The following is a 6,916-nucleotide window of genomic DNA, read 5'->3' as shown; positions in this document are numbered from 1 at the left end:
TTATGCAAAATTCACATTTCTGGACTTTACTATGAGTTTGTGTGTTTTTCTGCGATTTCAGGTATTTTCTGGCTGAAATTGAGAGACCTGAGCACAAATCTGATTCAGAGGCTGAAAAATGACTGCTGATGCTATTGGATTCTGACCTCCTTGCACTCGAAGTAGATTTTCTGGAGCTACAGAACTCTAAATGGCGCGCTCTCAATTGCGTTGGAAAGTAGACATCTAGGGATTTTCAGAAATATATAATAGTTCATACTTTGCTCGAGTTTTGACGATGCAAACTAGTGTTCAAACGCCCATTCTCTGCCCTATTCTAAAGTTAAACGCCCAAACTGGCATAAAAGCTGGTGTTTAACTCTAAGAGAAGCCTCTACACATGTAAAGCTTCAATGCTCAGCCCAAGCACACACCAAGTGGGCCCAGAAGTGGATTTCTACTTCATTTACTTATTTCTGTAAACCCTAGTAGCTAGTTTATAAATATGACCTTTTACTATTGTATTTTCATCTTGGGATCATCTTTGATCAGTTTTATGCGATCTTAGACCTTTATGGGGGCTGGCCATTCGGCCATGCCTGGACCATCATCACTTATGTATTTTCAACGGTGGAGTTTCTACACACCATAGATTAAGGTGTGGAGCTCTGCTGTTCCTCGAGTTTTAATGCAATTACTACTATTTTCTATTCAATTCAAGCTTATTCTTGTTCTAAGATATTCACTCGCACTTCAACCTGATGAATGTGATGATCCGTGACACTCATAATCATTCTCACCTATGAACGCGTGCCTGACAACCACTTCCGTTCTACCTTAGATTGAGCGTGTATCTCTTGGATTCCTGGCTCATGCGTGTTGATCGTCTCTCCTGACAATAGAGCTTTCAACTCCTTGACATCAGAGTCTTCGTGGTATAAGCTGGAATCCATTGGCAGCATTCTTGAGATCCGAAAAGTCTAAACCTTGTCTGTGGTATTCCGAGTAGGATCTGGGATGGGATGACTGTGATGAGCTTCAAACTCATGAGTGCTTGGCGTGTGACAGACGCAAAAGGATCACTGGATCTTATTCCAACACAAATGAGAACCGACAGATGATTAGCCCTACGTAACCCGTAGTTGGACCATTTTCACTGAGAGGATGGGAGGTAGCCATTGACGCCAGTGAAACCCAATATACAGCTTGCCATGGAAAGGAGTATGAAGGATGTGATGAAAGTAGTAGGAAAGCAGAGATTCAAGAGGAACAAAGCATCTTCATACACTTTTCTGAAATTCCCACCAATGAATTACATAAGTATCTCTATCTTTACTTTATGTTTTATTTATCTTTTAATTATCAAAACTCCATAACCAATTTGAATCTGCCTGACTGAGATCTACAAGATGATCATAACTTGCTTCATACCAACAATCTCCGTGGGATCGACCCTTACTCACGTAAGGTATTACTTGGACGACCCAGTGCACTTGCTGGTTAGTTGTGCGGAGTTTTGACGAAGTGTGATTCACGTTTGAGAGCACCAAGTCTTTGGCGCCATTGTTGATGATCACAATTCCGTGCACCAGTCCCATTTTGATGCGATTAAGTGGTGCAATGGGAACATATATCGCACACCCAAATATCCTTAAATGGGACACATTTGGCTGCTGGCCAAAAGCTAATTGCATAGGAGAGAACTTATGGTAACTCGTTGGCCTCAAACGAATAAGTGCTGCGGCATGTAAAACAGCATGCCCCCAAACCAAGGTTGGGAGATTTGTTCTCATAAGTAAGGGTCTAGCAATTAATTGGAGTCATTTATTAAGTGATTCTGCTAACCCATTTTGTGTGTGAACATAAGCTACTAGATGCTCAACACTTATTTCATTAGCCATACAATAAGCATTAAAAGCTTGGGAAGTAAATTCACCAGCATTATCAAGACGAATTGTTTTGATTGGATTTTCTAAAAAATATGCTTTTAATCAAATAATTTGAGCCAGTAATCTCGCAAACGCCAGGTTGCGAGAAGATAATAAGCACACATGTGACTATCTCGAAGATGCATCTATCAGGACCATAAAATATCTAAAAGATCCACATGGTGGATGAATAGGTCCACATATATCACCTTGAATCCTTTCTAGGAATTCAGGGGACTCAAATCCAATCTTTACTGGTGATGGCCTTAAAATTAACTTCCCTTGAGAACATACAGCACAACAAAATTCATTAGATTTAAGAATCTTCTGGTTCTTTAGTGAATGTCATGAGAGTTTTCAATAATTATCCTCATCATGGTTGTTCCCGGATGATCCAATCGGTCGTGCCAAGTTATGAATTCATTTGGGCTAGTAAACTTCTGGTTTACAATGGCATGTGATTCAATTGCACTAATCTTGGTATAATATAACCCAGATGAAAGTGAGGATAATTTCTCTAATATAACTTTCTTATTTGAATCATGAGTTGTGATACATAAATACTCATGATTTTCCTTATTCATTGTCTCAACATGATATCCATTTTGGCGAATATCTTTAAAACTCAACAAGTTCCTCAGTGACTTGGTAGATAATAGTGCATTATTTATTATAAATTTTGTTCCTCCAGGAAACAAAATTATAGCTCTTTCGGAGCCTTCTTTCACATTTTCCGAGCCAATAATAATATTAACATATTCTTCTTTTGGCACAAGATGGGTAAAATATATAGTGCTTTTAAGAACAGTGTGCGAACTTGCACTATCTGCAAGGCAAATATCTTCAGAATATGTCCTTGCCATTTTTCTTCAAAATCAAATGATAATAATAAAATGAGTAAAAGTACATACACAGTAAAATTATTCACATGAATACTTAACAAACACATACACATATCAAACTATTCCATCATTTGTCAAATAGCCAATATTTCTTTCAGAATCCTTAAAGAAATCAGATACATCATAATGAGTGGTGGAATTTTCATCATTTAAAACAAAATTTGTTTTCTTTCCTTTGTCATCCTTTTTCAAGGATGCTTGATAAAGATCAACTAGGTGCCTTGGGGTACGACAGGTACGTGACCAATGGCCCTTTCCACCACAACGGAAGTATTTATCCTCAATTGATATACTTTGTCCATTGTTTCTTTCTTTATCCCACTTCTGGTGAGATCTTTTCTTGTGAACATAATTTTTTTTTCCTTCCATAATTTTTCTTGTTATCAAAATATTGCCATTTACCTCTTCTGGGGTTATAATTTGCCGCATTTGCTTCAGGAAATGGGGTGGCGCCATCTGGGCGCGCTTCATGATTTCTCAAAAGTAACTCATTGTTGCGTTCAGCAACAAGAAAGCAAAAAATTAACTCAGAATATTTTTAAATTCTTTTTCTCGATACTGCTGCTGCAGGAGCACATTCGAGACATGGAAGGTCGAGAAAATTTTCTCTAACATATCGGGCTTAAGGAAGGATTTAATGATTGTACCTTTTTTCAAGGTCTTTCCACAGATCTGCAGGATCTTTTAATGTAGGATATTCATTTTTCAATCATACTTCAAGATGACGATGAAGAAAAATCATGGATTTGGCTTTATCCTTCTGGGATGCATTATTTTCAACCTTAATGGTATCTCCAAGATCCATTGAATCAAGATGGATTTTAGCATATAGTATCCACGATAAATAATTATTTCCAGATATATTAAGAGCATTAAATTCAAGATGAAAGAGTTTCGACATATTGAAAATTTGTTACCTGGAGTCTTCCTAAAATTTCGTTAAAGCTTCGTGCTGATAACGTGTTATAAAATAACTAAATAAATAAATAAGGAAGAGGTAACAAATAAAGAAATATAATTAGAGAAAGAGAGAGAAGGGTGTTTTATTGTTTTTTGTGTATTACATATGCTTCATATTACGTTGTTATTTTTAAGCACAAAGAAGCTTTACTTTTCAAACATAATTAAATGCAATCACCCTTGGTAAACTAAGTTTCATAAAAAATAGTCATTCACATCATTCATCCTTATCACAACATATGCTAGTTTAATGGAGTTAAACACCAAAGTAGTCCCTGAGATTCACAAAATGCACCAATTTAGTCCCTGACTTCCCAATTGCACTATTTATGTCCTCAACTTTGGAAAAATGCACCTGGTGAGTCCCTTCTCCCTTTTTCGTCGAATCTCCTTCCCGGCGGTAATGATGTGACAATTTTTTTGCCATGCTAGACTATGGAGAACGGCGTCATATTAGTATTTGGCGCTAAAAAATAAAAATGACGCCGCTTCATTCACGAAGGAGTTACCAAAACTTATAACCCCCATATTCAAAGACTTCGTCACTTCATCTTCTTCACCACGTTTGAACTGAAAGCTCCATACCCTAGGTTCTACTAGTCCTTCAAGGTTTTTTGTGGTGACACAAATTGGAGAGGGTCGAAACGTGCTCGTCGGTCATTCAAAATCGGGGAAGGAAGGAGCAAAGCTTCCTCGTGAACTCCGTGACACAGAGGTAGGCATGCAGTGAATAAAATATTTTTTATTTATCTTTTATAGAGTTAAGGTATCCATTTTTGTGAGTTTGAGTTGGAAATTTTGTGTTAGTTGATGAAAAATTATTGAATGCTATAGTATTAGGTAGGGTTTAGGGTACTGGGTGGTGTGGGTTTGGATTTTGTGAATGCTCTATTTTCACACAGGGAATGAGGGTGTTTCTACAACGGCAATGTGATGAAGTATCTGTTTTTAAACAATATTGGATTATGTTGTACTGTGGTTTGTTGATTATATTATCAGTAGCATACATTAGATAAATTGTTATACTTATTTTTCACTGTAGATGGAAAAATTACTGGATATCATGTTCCACCATGGTGGGACCTTTAAGAAGAATGATGATGGAAAATTGGTTTACTCACCTGACAATAGAAGTTGTTTAGGAGATTTAGATGAGGACACCCTAGATGTTTTTTTCGTGAGAAACTATTTCAAGGAGCTGGGGTATGACAAGGTAGTTGAGTGCTGGTGGCTGGTTCCCGGAAGGAGCTTGGAGGTGGGACTGAGAGCTCTGACAAGTGATGATGAACTAAGGGAGATGTGCTTCCATACAGAGAAGAATGATGGAGTAGTTGATGTGTATTTTTAACATGGAGTTTCCACACCTGAACTGATGAAGGGGAAAAGGGCTGTGATGTTACTTGATTATGAAGTAGAAGAGGTTTCACATGGTGACTTACAGAGTAACAAGGAAACACATGTGGATACCTCAAATCAAACCCCAGTTGACAAATCGACTACAAACCCAATTCAAAACCTCTCAACTGCAAACACAATTCCTTCTACTGCAACTCTCATTCCAAACCATCCTGCTGCTGACCCCCTCACTACAAATCCCACCAATGAAAAGCCAAACCCCATGGATGAACCTGGAAATCCCAAACCCAATTATATACCCAACCCAAAATCCAGTAGAAAATCCAACCCAGCTCCCATTGTGAAACATAATTAGAAGCCAACTCCAAAGCCCAGAACCTTCTGAAGCCCAACAAAACTCAATCAAAGTCCAAGTCTAACTTCACTTCCAAACCCAAACCCAAATTTAACCCACCTAAAAGAATAACAAGATCTCAGGCAAAGGGGAAGAGCACCAACAAAGACAAGGGACCTCTTCATGTGGATTTAACTGTCAATAAATCAGAAAGTAGTGATGGCAGCTCAGAGGATACGTCTTATGTCCCAGTGCAAGAGGCTAGCTCTAGCAATGATGAAGAATTGGTTGCAAGAGTTTCGAAACCAATTAGGAAAGAGGTCAAAAAGGTTCAAAAGAAGGCAGGCATGGCTAAAGGGAAGGAGAAGATAGGAAAAGATAATATAATGTAAGATGATGATGCAATAGTTGAGGATTTATCAGATGTAGAGGTGGACCTAGGTTTTGTAGGAAATCCAGGTGAAGGAATTTGGTATGAAGCTCTCGACCCTGGTGCAGAATCTGATGGAGCCAATTCGTGGCACTCGGAGGAGATGAAAACTCCTCCTAACTCTGAGGATGAGATGGAATCCGATGGGGATTCAGATGAATTTCTCATATTCCAAGAGAGCCAGAGGTTTGGTGAGCTGCAACTTCAAGTGGGCATGAAGTTCAATACAAAACAAGAATTCAGGGAGGCTATGAGAGAGTTTACCATTCAGGAGGGAAGGGGGATTAAGTTCGTTAAGAATGATAATATCAGGTGTAGGGCAGTTTACCAAGTAGAAGAGTGTGCATGGATTGTGTATGCTTCAAGAGATTATAAGGACTGTTGCTGGTAGATAAAGACATTTTATGATGATCATACATGTCCAAAGAAAAATTCAAATAGGGCTACAAACAGAGTATGGTTGGCTAGTAAGTTGGTTAAAATGCCACATCATTGCCGCCAGGAAGGAAATTCGACGGAAAAGGATGAAGAGACTCACCAGGTGCATTCTTTCCAAAGTCGAGGACATAAATAGTGCAATTGGGAAGTCAGAAACTAAATCGGTGTATTTTGTGAATCTCAAGGACTACTTTAGTGTTTAACTCTAGTTTAACGTGGATATAACACAAAACATGAAGAATACTGTAATAGTATCATATTCTGGCACATAAAAATAAGTTTTTAAGAGTGTATATGCATCAAAATATGTATTTTATTAGTTATTATATACTATTACTTCTTCAAAATAAACTCTCAATATAACTTATTTCAAACCATTTCTCGACGAATAACCATATCAAAACCTAGGTACTTAATTATTAAAACCTAGTTGGTATGACAAAAATTTACTCGATGATAAATTGACAATCAATCAAGTAACACTAATATGATTTACAAAACAACTAAAGTGGGTGTAAACAAAAAATAACCATTAAATCAATTATTCTTATAAAATATAAATTAAAATATATAATATATATTAAAAATA

The sequence above is a fragment of the Arachis duranensis genome, chromosome 1 (genome assembly GCF_000817695.3).
Source record: "Arachis duranensis cultivar V14167 chromosome 1, aradu.V14167.gnm2.J7QH, whole genome shotgun sequence".
Taxonomy (NCBI): Eukaryota; Viridiplantae; Streptophyta; class Magnoliopsida; order Fabales; family Fabaceae; genus Arachis; species Arachis duranensis.
Note: the sequence above shows the minus strand (reverse complement) of the source record.